Here is a 14,436-nt window from a genome sequence, read left to right on the forward strand (position 1 = left end):
GACAGACAAGAGATCCGATTGGCCGACTGTCCCCAGACATCTGACGAGGCACTCTGTCAGAACGTGGTCGCTTGCAGCAGGTCACCTCATTTCCTCTGACACAGTCTCACACACAATCACTTGCACACACACTGTAGAATCGGCGCACATCTACAAATATGGACAAAGGGTCAACCACAAGCGTGTTCATACACACACGGTAACAACATAAATCATTGTGACAGATAGCATTATTCAGCTGTGAGTAGCTCCTCTGTGGATAACACAGCAAAATAAAGCGTGTTTTTACTTATATTTCACTGCTTGTTTACCTTCATCACTGGCTGACATAAGACTGACTTAGCTTTTTCTGTTGCATGATCTAAGTGCCTTTTCTGTTCAGTCTGTCATGGATAATAAGATCTATTACATAAATGTTTTTAGACTGTTTAAAGGTGCAAATGTTTAAGTGAAACAAAGAAAGGAGGTCAAATGAACACTAATTACAAGTGACATGATGATCTTAAACTTTTTCTCATTAAATTCTTTAATTGCAATAAAAAGCTTACATGAATCAGTCAGTTGGCAAGTGTTCTTATTTGAAAAGTTTTCTTATCCTCACTATGACTTCTCTAAACATCATTTTTGTCACTGTGTCGTATTTGACCTCCAAAGGTTTTCTGACTAGTCCATCTGGGCAGATGTAGATTTCAGTTATTTGAAACTGTTTTTTATTCTGATCAGTGATGTTCCATCAGTACTCTGCGTTTGAATCCTGCAGGAGACCTTCTAGTTCTCAAGCTCTTCCTGAACCGTACAGTTTTGGTCTGTTTCCAGTCATTGGCAAAGAAGAGACCTCAGATTAATCAAATTATAGAGAGTAGAACTCATGTAAAAATAAACCTCAGGCAAACAAGCCTATGTAGTCTTCTAGAACTCAGAGTTTTATCAAGAAAAAAGACAGACACTGCCAAGCTCCAAGAACCAAATGTTTTTGTTGTATTTGAAAAGTGTGCAAAGAACCTTTTCTTTTTTCAGTAAATGCTTCATTAAATTTTTCATCACAGCATCAACAATCACACAGTGAGTTTGAGGCTCAGGACACATCAGAGTTTATGTAAGTTCATTCGGCCTCAGAAACAACATATTCCTGTTTATACGTGTACTGGGTGGGACAGCAAATTGCAATGTGTGTGCGGAAAAAGTAGAATATTTCACTGTTTGTATTCAAATGTCAAATGTGCCTGAGTGGGGACCTCTGACACTTAAGTTTATTGGAAAACTCATGGTTCTTTTTTTTTTTTTTACTTATTGGCTTTCTGTTTGTGCATTCGCGTAGGTGGAGGCAAGATTCCTGCTGTTTGTGGGGGTTTGTTTTAGAGTTAACTTTAAGGCTTCAGGATAGAAATCTAACTTTTGCTACATCTCTGTTGCAGTAAAATTCATACTTACAGCTCCACTTCTCTGCCCCACTTTATAGTTTAGCACATTATAACAATCAGTGTTATGTTGTCAGCTCAGCCAGTTTTCTGTCGGTTACTGCTTTTTTCATCTGTCTTTAATCCTTAGTAAGGTTTTTAATCAAATGTAAAAGTAAAATATAACTTCACTACATACTGTACAAATTTACGAGAAGTAAGGAAAAGCTTCAGAAAGGAAAAAAAAATATGTAATCACCAGCTGCTCTTTTCCCAATCTGAACTCATTTATTTACATAAAACCAAGCTAGCAAAACTGTATGCTAGCTGGGTTTCATGTAAACCCAGTTAGCATACAGTTGGGCTTAGATAACCCAACTGCATGCAGTCAGCTTTATGACAGACGTGGCACCTATAGCTCACCAATGGAAGTTTTAAAACATTTAATAAAAGTAATGATTGAAGAAATTTTCTCTGTACAATTATGTACATATTATTACAGGTTCAAAAATAACTGATCCAACCATAACAGAGTCAGGGAGACATAGTTGGAACAGTCAGATGAATCCCTCCAGTCCTCTGTTTTGTTCAAATTGTTTCTCTTTCAAAACCAATGTGTCATTTAAGAAAAGCTGCCTCTTGACCTTAAGAGCTAGCTTTTCTTTGTTGCGCCATGTGTTTGTAATGTGGTTGTTTCTTTCAGCCATCTACTTTACACTCCCTCATCCACTTTGGGAATAAGATGCAGAAACAAAGGAGAAGCTCAAATTGGCTTCTACTCAAGTATTTAGGATAACAGTGACTCAGATAAACAAGAAGCTGTGACCCACTACTATGATCTATGATCACTTGACCAGTGAACAAAATAAAATAATTCATTTAGATTAATAACATTAATCTGTTCTGACAGGTTTATTAGAGCAGTTTTTCACGTCCAGGAATGAGTTGGGAATCTTTGTTCTCATTGTGAACATATTCTTATGAAGCCAAATCATAAATCACAAAACTAAACTAATTTGGTTAACTCAGCTGTGACCCATTACTTTTGTTACAAGTTTGTCCAGCCAGACACACTGCAGTTGATTAGTCCTAAAACTGCAGTGTCATTTGAGCCTAAATGAAATTTTAGTTTAACATTAAATTGAAACCAAAACTAATGTTACTAAATGGAAAACTCATCCTTCCATCATTGAAAATGTTTAATCTTGCTGGCTGAATATGGATAAATAAGGGGTGGCCTAAACATTGCCCTTGTTCCAATGCAAAGAATTTGGGTTTAACTGTTTTAACTGGTGTTGGTAACCCAACTTGTACAATAACCAGCAAAATAACAGTCTGAGACTATTACCTGATTTCCCTCCTCTCCATGGTGTAGATTACAGTGAATCTAAAGCTATAAAAGTACAGTTTAATCCCCAGCTTTTCCCAGAGCAGAACCAACACAGACATGATAACCTCATTAACACTCTCAGGTGATTCACAGTTTGTTGTGAGAGCACTTGCAGTGCAGTATATCCCCTGATCTGTCCTCTGAGATTTCTCTACTGCTGATTCTGTCTGACACCACACAGAGAGTTGATGTTTCTAACCTCTGCTGCAGCTGCAGAGAGAAACTTGTCCTTCTCTAGCTCCAAACTCTGCAGCAAAAAACGCAGCAGCATCCTTCTCTCCCCCTGCTAACCGTCTGTCTCAGCTCACATTTTCAGAGAGGGGGAGCAGGAGGCTCCTGCACTCATGAATAGTTGAATACCTCAGAACAGCACAAGGCGGTGTATCTAGGATCAAACTTTACTTAGAGCAGATATACAGCAGACTCCTTCTGGCTTATCCTGCATACCTGCAGTGGCCTTATGTTTGTTAAGACCTTTGTCAATAAGGCACCAAATGCAAACCTTATACAATTCTTAGCCAAAAGAATTGTTACAGAGCCACAGAAACTCTTTAAGATATAATGTTGCACTCAAGAGCTGTGGGAGTTCAAACCACGCCCAGGTAAGCAGTCAAAGCAATCTTATTTGTCATCTTTAAACAGCTTGGTTAGAGAATGTATGATTTTTCTGAATCACTTTCTCGAATCACATTTTAATTTGAATGTATACGTAACAAAGCTTGAACAAAAACAAGAAGTTGGAAAATGCCTTTTTAACTAAGTGGCTAACCTTGTAAAACCTTATTTTGAATTGTTTTTAAACTGTTTCACCTCTAGTGCAATATATTTGCATGACAAAAAACCATGTCAATGTAACAAAATATGTCACTTTCATGTGTTGCCTGTTTAGTATAAAGTGTTTGGATTGGGATAAAGTAGATAAAATTCAGAGTACCCAGCTTCTTTGGGACAGTGTGTTACTTTTGCCATTTTATTTTAAATAATTACCAAATAACTAAGCATCTGAGAATGAAAGTTCAATACTCTTAGTGCCTCCAAGTGTTCACATAATTCTTAGCTGAATTAATTTGAAAATAGGCCAGGCTACCATTAGTTAGCACTGCTTCAAGCGTTTAACATGCAGAGTTCAGTCAATCTTTATTAGTACATCTTTAAGCATTAGGGTTTTTGTGCAGTTTTTTTTAGGTTAGGAATTTTTTTTACATGTATGATGAAGTAAATAGACTTTCTTTGCTGGTGATCTGTGGGTTTTTGATGCAAAATCAGATGTGTAACAAGGTGCTGTTGTAGCGTTATTTACATAAGGCAGCAAATGTCCTATGCTATCCAAATTCAAGGCAGATCTGCAATAGTGTGATGAGAGTATTAGTCACAGCTTTAAAAGCCTCTCAACTGCAAGTGATGCTCCAAACTATTTTGTCTGGGTAGATGTGTTTGTCTGAAAACCTGGCAAGAAAATATCTTTCTACCAACAGTGCTGCTGTAAAAGCAGAGTAGATCCTCTGCAATGTCCATTCAGCTAGCAGGTAGTCATAAAAACAGGATATTTCAGGAGTTGCAGTGCTTGATAAAAAGACCAAGTCAAGAAAAATCAGGAAGAATCCAAAGATTTAGAGACTGGAACAACACTAGTTGCTGTTTTACCCCACCAATGTGTGAAGTTTTTTCAGTTTAATTAATGATGAACGTGTTAGAAATCTAAAGTGTTAAAAGAAAAAAAAAAGATTACCATAACAAGCACACATTGTGATGTCAGTAACTACATAACTTGGAAAGTCTAAAAGTATGCAGCTTCCAAGCTTTCTTTCCTGACATGACAGTGCCCTAATGGAGCCATTAGCCGAGCAAGCATTATGCATACCTGCAGGAGACAAAGACCACCATGGGACTGATGCATCATCTACATACACAGGGATGGTGATGGCTGTAATTATTCCAAGCTCCCATCCTCAGTCTGTGCAATTTTCTGCAAAGCAGAAAGTAGATGTTCGATAACTAAAGTGTACATCTACATCGATGGCTGCTCAGCAGGTACCCATGCAAAAAGCGGCACCCTGCCTGCAGAGGCCTGTTCAGACCCCCAGCAAGTGCAACAGAAAAGAAGAGAGAGGGAGAGTGGAAAAGACGTCGGAGGTCTGCAGAAGATGAGGATGGAGGTAGGAGAAGGGAAGAAACACAAGTGAGGAGGAGAGTGGCTATGATTGCCAGCCAGCATGTAGCCGGTAATTACAATGTTGTGTTCTCCCTCTCTCTCTCTTTCTCTCTCTCTCACAGTCTCAATCTTTCTCTCTCTCTGCCAGCCATTCACACATTTCTGTCTTACAAGCCTGTGTGCTCAAGGTTAATGGGAAGTTGGAGGCAATCTGCTAAATAAAGACTTACATTCACATGACACATACAGGCAGACAACTGTCTGTGTGGCTGAAAAGACACAGCTATACTGTTTTTACATGAATGGTGTTAAGCTTTAAAACTTAAATACTCTGAGATGTTTGTACATCCATCAATTCCAGTTAGAGTGTATTGTAATTAAGGAATGTTTCTTGTCTACTGCATTGTCAGCAAATTCTCAATTCAAAGAGTCACTTTTGCCCCTTCTGCTACTAAATAATATTTGTCTGGACCTATATGAAAACATATATCCTATTAACATGTATTAACTGATTTATTTTGTGGCTAAGAAAATTAAAATAAATTTACATTTATTTTTACATTGTTTGAAGCTAAAAAATAACATTAACTTACTCTTAAAAGTTTTTTGTCAAGTGGACAAGAACACATTTAATAAAGGTTTTTCAGTTAACATTTTTGTTTAGCTACATTTATGGTTTTTTTCACTTTTACAGATTATTCAAGATAACGTCTTGGTCTAAATCAACTCTGACAAGTTTTGTTACGTTAACATTGTATTTATTTAGAAACATTAATCTTCAATGTACTAAGTTTGTAAACTAATCTTACTTGTGTTGCAGGAGCAAAAGGAGGAAGTGCTACTTCACTTCCTGTAATTATAGCTTCCTGTGGACTGCGGACTTCACAGGAAGGGACCAGGTTAAGAGGAGGAAGAAGAAAACTTATGTAATTTGAAATGTCATCTTTATGGTTTTATTTGCTTTACTTTTTTTTTACCTATGTAATGTTACCAACAAAGGTTTTATAAGAGCCACGGTGGAGGGGCCAAAACACGTGGCCCTGGAGCCGCAGGTTGCAGACCCATGCTCAGAGAATATTCATTATTCACAAAAAGTAGAACAGTGCGGCCTTCAGTTCAATCGCTTCTGTTTCTGATTCATTCTTCCTTCCTTCACTTTATCATAGCCTCTAATTTTCTCAGCTTCCTTTCTCCTGCTGTCTTGCATCATTTCTTGCATTTTTCCCTTTCCTTTTCATTTCTCTCTCTCCAACTGTCTTGCTCATTGACTTCACCATCCTGCTTGGTTTGCCTGCCCCACCTCCATTCTTGCTCTTTCAATCATACATGCTGATATGCACACACGTAGGCTGCGATACATGAGCCTGTCCTCTCCTTCCTGCTGCTCTCCTCCTACTCATTCACCCCCAATCTCAGTCTCTCGCCTGTCCCGCTCTCGTTTTTATTACCGTCTCTCCATCTCTGCCTCCGTCTCTCTTTGTGTTTATGAGCGGGGCTATATTGAGAGCGTCTGGTTGGTAGACACAGAGGAAAAAGAGGGGGCGAGAGTGCATGATGAGGCAGGAGAAGAGAAAGAGAGACAGATGGAGTGGATGACATGCAGAGCAAGGAAAGAGTTAGATAATGCATTAAAACCTGCAATAATACATCTGCTCCTAAAAACTATAAATGTTAAATAAATACATGCATATTTTATTGAACTATTTTGCCTTCTATCAACTCATTAGCAAATATATGTGAAAACAAGTTAAACTTTACATATCAGTAATATGAAAAAAAGATAAAATGAGAGTAGCCTTTGAGTATACATAGCACGTGATGAAAACATTAACGAAATGGAGTTAAAATATATAACTTCTGGGACACTAAGAGTGCTTGCCATGTCTTAGTATGTGGCATATTGTATTAATTTCCTGTTTATCATGTATACTTTTTTCTCTCACTTCACAGCTATGCAATACATTGTGTTGGTCAATCACATTTAATAACAATGAAATACATCAAAGTTTGTGTTTGCAATCTGACAAAATGTAACAACTTACCGGTGCTATAAATTCTACCTGGCACTGTGAATAAAGATTTCAGTATTGTTGCAAAGTTACCAAAAACTTTGTGCAAAATAAATGAAAAGAAGTATCAATACATCTAAATCTACTAGAAAGTGTGTTGTTTTAAATATGTTTTTTACCATACTTTTTTTTAGCTTTGACCTATGACAGATACTTGCACAGTGGGAGATCATTACAGTGATTTGGCAGTTCTATAAATCCCTCAAAACCTCTGACTCCTGCTTGCATCTGAACTAAATTAAAGATCTAAAACTAAAGATCTCCAACAGGTTGAAGGAGCACAAGACCCAGAGCCCAGAGAAACAGAAAGTCATCTCTTCTTTTTATTTTAAAGTTCATATTTAAAAAAAACAACAAAAAAAAGCCCCAAGCTGCTCGCCTTTACAAGTTGGAGGCGGATGTGGCAGCAGCTGGAGTGAATCGTTAGTTGAGTAGTTTGTGGTGTTTGATGACAACATTTACATCTCTGCGGCATCCATTCTAGCATGTATTGTCTCCCTTTGGGGACAGTAGATGCTTCAACTGGAGGCTAGATTGTAAAAGCTGATTCATCCCAGGGTGCAAAAAGAGCCTGTTTACATGCTTATATAACCAAGGTCTCTTTAAGGTTTCTTGAACCTAGTTAAGAAGTTGATTAAACCAGCAAGAAAAAGTTAAATCCAAAAGTGAATGATCAGTTTTATCTTTTGAAAATATTTTTGAATAAAAAATGAGTGTGATCCTGTTAATTTTTTTCATATAAAGTTTTGTCTTGCTTTTTGATATCAGTTGTCAATTGTGTGTGGTTTTAAAAGGTAAAATGCTTCCACAAATTAAATGGTTGTTCATGGGCTTAAATAAAAAAAGGTATCTGGCTCCAAAATTACGGTAGCCTTGGTGAGGCTGCAGTGCTTAAAGGACCACAGAGGAACATCAACTAGGTGGTAAAAGGCTTGGGGGGGCTTTAAGATAGGATTTTATAACTTTGCAAGGTTATTGTGCAGTCTTGTTTTCATCTAGACCATAAATAAAAATTCAGCTGTAAAAAACCCCCAGCAAAAGTGTACTTGCATGCATTGGAAACATAGCAGTACTAGTTTGATGTCTAAGCAGTAAGGTTTTCTTTTGCGAGTAACACCTATGACGTTCAAGTACATATTATCCCCAGAGGACTGGGGTCAGTCTGAAAGTGCCCTTCATCTTGTTATTTGGTGTTCTTTGGTGCAGCGAGACAGAAGAGTCAGACGTCTTAACACTGCTACAGATGGTGGCAAAATTATGGAACTGACCTTTTGTGGCTTTTTGCATGTACAAAGGATTTGTGAAACTCCTCAGCCTGAGTCATTGAACCTCTCACTCAGAACTCACAAAGCTGTTATTTCAGGATTCTAAAGGAAGACACATGATAGCTGTCATCTTGAGGTGGTCTTTGTATCATAGAAGTGCACATTCTAAGTCAATGGAGTTTATAGTTGGCGGATCTGAATATTTTAGAGCATGTTGAAGGAAACATATGTTTTTGCACCTAGAACTCTTATAAAATTGCTTTCTATCTCTTTTTTGGGAACCAGGTGACAGAAAAGTTACACATACGCACTGTGAGAATACCACAACAGGCTAACCAGTGGTAATGGTGGCGACAGTGGTTGATTCTTATTCTGTAAATGGTGGATTGCCGGTTCCATCTGTCGTTGTGTCCTTGGGCAAGACACTTCACTGGCTTTGCTGGCTTGTGGTGGTCAGAGGGCCCGATGGTGTCGATGAACGCAGCTATGGCTACAATCCAGTAGCTTTCCACCATCAGCGTGTGAATGTGTGCATGAATGCGTGAGTGACTGAAGGTAGTGTGAAGCGCTTTGGGGTCCTCTGGACTTGATAAAACACTATACAGGTACAGGTCATTTACCATTAGCTGCGAATGATGCTTGAGTTCCCAGCTGCTTTCAGTGTTAGCATCCTATTTTATTGTTTTGTTTCCCTTTATAGACGATGTTTGATCATAGTAGTTCAAATTCTATAATACTTGGACTAACTAAATCTGAACACACACATAGTAGAAGAGCTGACATCCCTCCACAGTATCTGACAGAGCTTTACAGATTTGAAGTAAAGAACATTGAAATAATCAAACATCACACAAAAACATCCATCATCTGTACCCCCTTATCTTTGCAGGGTCACATTGGTTCCTATTCTTCACCTTTTATTCTGAAAGACAAAAAAAAAGTTTAACTGATTTTCATGTTTATTCAATCTACATTTTAATTGGTTCTTTGTGTGACTACTCCAACATGAATTTAGTGCAAACAGTATAAAAAATATATGTCTAAGTCTAAAAGTTGTAAGCAGTACACAGTTTGCAGCAGATCTGAAGCAAACAACTTTTACCATTGCTGTGACAATGTTTATCCACTGGATAACAGAATGGATTCTTTACAGCTTCAAGTATGAATACAGCATGAGGACAAAAGAGACTGTTGTTTTTGAATCTTGAATGTCTAGCAATGTTTCTGAAACCATATGAAGGCCGATATACTTTTGTCTAGATGAGAAAATGGTGAGTATGTTTTGGGACCTATTGCGTAAGCAGCAAAAAAGACCATTGTCATCAATGATTACCAATGACACTAAATGCACCTTTTGCAAATATATTGAGACCAAGTGCTCAAACTGGCAATTCCCTTCCCAAGAGTTGTTTGATGGTCAACTGCTGAAAGATTATAAACCACACGTATACCTTCTGGACAAGAAAAACATTTTTGTTTTGTTGCTGTTATAAAATGTTGTGTTTGTTGTGTGTCTGTAATGTGAATGTGAATGTGAAAGGCTAGTTGTTGAAGTAATTGTTCCATATTTGTGTATCATGCATCCAAGTTTAAGTGAAACTACAAAGTTGGCATAAATAGCTGACCAGTAAAGTGAAATTGCTGGACAAGAGAGCCAACTAATGCAATTTCATGCAGAGCAAAAATCAACCTAATGTTTATCACTATTTTTTTTAACAATTCTTGATTAGGCTAGTTAGACTAGTGTAGTGTAAGCTCAAATTTCCATTCATGTTCATGCTTGTGTAATAATCACTGTTTTTATCAGGATTGGCAATGCTGGGGCTTGAGATGAAATAATGGGGAAAATAAATCAGCTCTGTAATTAGACTAACGGTTAAGCAAAAACACTGGAGCTCTCACTGTTGAAAATTTGCATATTTTAACAAATCAAGTATGGTTCTGAACTAAGATTGTTTTGTTGCTTTGTAATCTATAACCTCAAACCCAGGACATTAGACCATTTGGGTATATTGGAGAAGCATCTATGTGAAATACATGTACAAAGTGACATAGGGAATGCATTGGTGCTATCAAACAAACACAAAGTTGATTTGGCAGCAGTGAGGAGGATAGAGTTTAAAAACAGCATTTAATAAGCTGACTTGTCCACTTTATCTCTAAGACTTGTACATTTTTCTCAGTGTTCGCTATTAAGATTTATAATGTTAGCGTACAAAATCCATCAATTCATGCACTTTTTCTCAATTTTTTGGGGAAAGTAAAACTTCAGCAGTAACTCAGCCCTGGTAACAATTTGTCCCGATTACATACTGAGAGTGCTTCATGAAATGGTATGACTCATATATAAGCAGTCAAATAATTTCTAATTTGCATACCCACAACTAAAAATCATTTCCTAGGTAATATTCACAAGTAGGTGTAAAACAATTAGATTTTACCAATATTCCTCAAATAAATTTTCAGACTTTTGCAATGCAAAAGTAAAAGACCTTCTGATGCTTGTTGCGTTTGTCTTGGCTTTTGTGTTTTTCTGTTATGATTTTTTTCTTGTGAGCATTTGGGGGTGAAGATATCTAAAAACATCTAATTTGTGGATAAATACACTTTCTAAGAATAGGTATAATCTACTGCTAAGTACGTAAATAAAAAAATTGACCTTACTCTGAAGACTTACATAAAACCTAGCTGTAGACTTTAACCCTATTTTTAGAGTATGCACATGTGAATCATAGGAAAAAGTGAATGGAAGTCAATGCAAAGTCCTTGTGAAGGAGTCACCAGGAGTGAGCTGGTAAATACCAGAGCAGCCAGCCCTGGTTACTGAGAACCAATAAACACACCGGCAGGCAGAGGCATCAGCCACTACTGGCAAGAAATGCAACAGGGGAAAATAGACCCCACATATGATAGGAGACCCAAGTTGGAAAGGGGGCAGCCCAAGACCCAGCCTGATAGATAAACAAGCACACACAGACAGAATCACATGTTACTAACCTCATCCCCATAAACACTTACACTCACACACACACACACCCTCAATGTAAACACAAACAAAAATGGACACCATACACAAGCTATACTCCCAGGTCCATGTAATGATACCCCAGGGGAGCAATCAGCCCCTGGTCCCAAGAGGTGCCCCCCCTTAATTCTGGGCTGGAGCCCATAAACCCCGGCTGAGAGACTGACCCCTTCCATAGACCCCCCCCCCACCAAAAAAAAATTCCCATGGTCCAAATGAGCCAACAAATCAGAGGAACTCCACAATGAAACAGTTCCAACCCCTCAACAAGCTCCAGTGCCAATTCTATGAACTTCCCACCTCCACAAGCCCTGTTTTTTATTTTTTCTCCTGTTCTCAGTTTGTAATTTGCACACCCAAATTTAATTTGTTATTGCAATCCTGTATATTCTCCTGGTTCCCATTTGCATATTGCCAGATTCTTACAATCATGATTGCAATCAGTCCTTTCATGGTTTCCTCTAGCATGCAGGTCCCCAGTGTTTTGGGATTTGGGGGTTTGAAGACTTCCTGCTGATGCAGTATTTCAGTTAAACAACTGAAAAAATTAAAGGGTCCTTGGAATATCTAGCTGTTTTCTGTGCATGCTCATTTCTAGTATAGCAATCATAACAGTAGCAGTAACAGTGAAATAATACGCAACAAATAAAGCTTTGCTTATCACTTTTTAAACTTTTGCCAGAACTATTAGCATAAAAAGAGGCGGATATATTTGAAAGAGAGAAAAAGTTGAAATGATCTGACTTGACCAGACCTCTGTAGAGTGTCAGCCAAACTTTTCAAGACACCCCCCACTCCTTTCGGTCTGTCCCATCATGGGAGGTTTTGATTCACAGGACTGACAACCTTATTATGCGGCACACTTATTATTGATATTACGCCGCAGAGGCGCGGTTGCCATGGTCACCGAGCGAGAGACATTTAATTTTCTCTCCTCCATCATCATTATCTATGGGGCCATCTGTTGTGGAAAATGAATTCAGCCTCATTTGCATGACTGATAAGCACATTCTTTATCTGTCTCACAGAAGGTCATATGCCATGGATTTGGGGACTTGAGAGAGAAAGAGAGTGAGAGGGTGAAATGATGCGTGGTCTTACCTCTGTGAATGAGGCAAATGGGGTGGATGTGTGTGTTTGAGTGTTTATCAGAGCTTAGATGTGTGCATGTGTCTGCATAATCTGCGGACATGTAATGTTTATGTATGCCCTCTTGCCATGCCTTTGTTCTCGTGCTGATGATTTCAAATTAACATAAGCATGTGGCTGTGCCTGTGTGTGTATTTGCAACTGCCATTGTGATTGCATGTGTGACTGCATATTTTCACATCAGAAAATGTATGTGGGTGTGTTCTTGTGGGCCCAGATGTTGTGAAAATAGTTATGGACCTTAAAATAAGGCCGACTTTGAAGGTAAAGTGTTTGTGCAGCTGGAATTCAGGTGCTTGAATGTGTTTTCTGATATTCCTGAGTCTTGATATTTAATCTCATTTCACATCACATGTCCAAGTGTCCTTGGGCAAGGCACTTACCCCAAAAGTACTTGGTATGGAAGCTGAGGTAGCCACCTTCGATGGCGAGGTCTCATTTGTAAGCCACTTTGAGAAGCACATTTTGTTTAGTTTTATGCGTAATACTCCGAGGCTTAAGAGTGTTTCTAAACCTGTCCATGTGTTTTTAAGGCCTCCCAGTGACAAAAAAGATGGGAAAGTGAAAGAGCTTTGTTTTCTGGGACTCCTACCTGTAATCTTTATCAGACTAGTTAAAAAAGATGCAGAAATGTTTTTAGAAAGGTTTTTAATAAATTCTTTTAGATTTTTAAAGAAAAACATACTTTCAACCTTAAAATGTTTGATATGTGAGATCCGCAGCACTCATGCTGCAGCATTTTTTCACATGGATATAAAATATTTGGTATTACCAGATAACCAGGTTTGTCTGGCATATTAAAGGGTTAAATACATACAAAAGTCAATATATACATAGATACAGAAAGCAGTGCATTTCCCACAGTGTGCTGGGGTTCTCACATCAGGATTTATGCATATTTATAGTATGCTGTGTCTTAACAGATACTGAGAAACCATTTCATTGTGATTTAATGGAAAGTCAGTTTTGTCTCAATCTTGTCTTTGCCACATTCAGCAGGCCAAGACAAAGAATTAAACCTTCTTCTGTGAAACTTTGTTTAAATCAAACCACCAACACTGCATGCTTTTGATGAGCTTTCCAACCCTTGAGAAACAGAAACACTTGTTTTCTTCTAGAAAACACACTGTTTTTGCAAGCATTTGTATGATGAAAAATAGAGTTGTTGAATACTTCTTGTCTGCAGACAACACAGTGGTTCAATGGATTGCTTAAAACAAATTATGGCCCTTTTAATGCACCTGTGTGGGTTTATTTCTCCCCCACAGTCTCAAACTTCTAAATTAGATGTGAGTGTACATGGCTGACTGAATGCATGTTAGTCCTGTGAGGGACCAGAAATGTGTCCAGGGTGCTGTCCGCCTCTCGCACAGTGTCAGCAGGAACAGGCTGTAACCCCCGACCCTCTTCAGGGTAAGTGGGTGTAGCTAATGGATAGATGGACGCTCACCTGCTGGATGCGCTGCAGTTTCAAAAGCCCTTGCCACACTGGTGAAGATAAATGATGGAAACTTTTTGCATCCTTTTATTTGAAATGGACCCTTTAAAAACACTGAACCAAACACAACAAAACAAACAAAAAACTTTAATTGACTCTGAGCTGTAGATAATTTGTAGATTTTTCAACCTGGTCAAGATTTAAAGGGGGAAAAAACTCAACAAATACAAACAAAATCTATTTCTAGGTTCTTGAAAATAAAATATTTTAGATGTATAAGGTTAGGGTTGAACATTAGTGGATTTCTTACTGCTGTTGGTTTTCAACAAAAAGATCCTGGGTTAAAATTTTGGCCTGGGTTTGCATTTTATGCTTGTGCATGCATGGATTCAAACTGAAAATGTCACATCAAGGAATATTTATCATTGATCAAACATTGCGAGCCAAGATTGTGATTAAACTGAAGTGACACAAGAACCATCGTCTTAGCACTGATCATCTCCTGATCATTGGGAAGTAAATTTTGTTTAGTTATTTTTTCTGTATAAAAG

The sequence above is a fragment of the Xiphophorus maculatus genome, chromosome 19 (assembly GCF_002775205.1).
Source record: "Xiphophorus maculatus strain JP 163 A chromosome 19, X_maculatus-5.0-male, whole genome shotgun sequence".
NCBI classification, from domain to species: domain Eukaryota; kingdom Metazoa; phylum Chordata; class Actinopteri; order Cyprinodontiformes; family Poeciliidae; genus Xiphophorus; species Xiphophorus maculatus.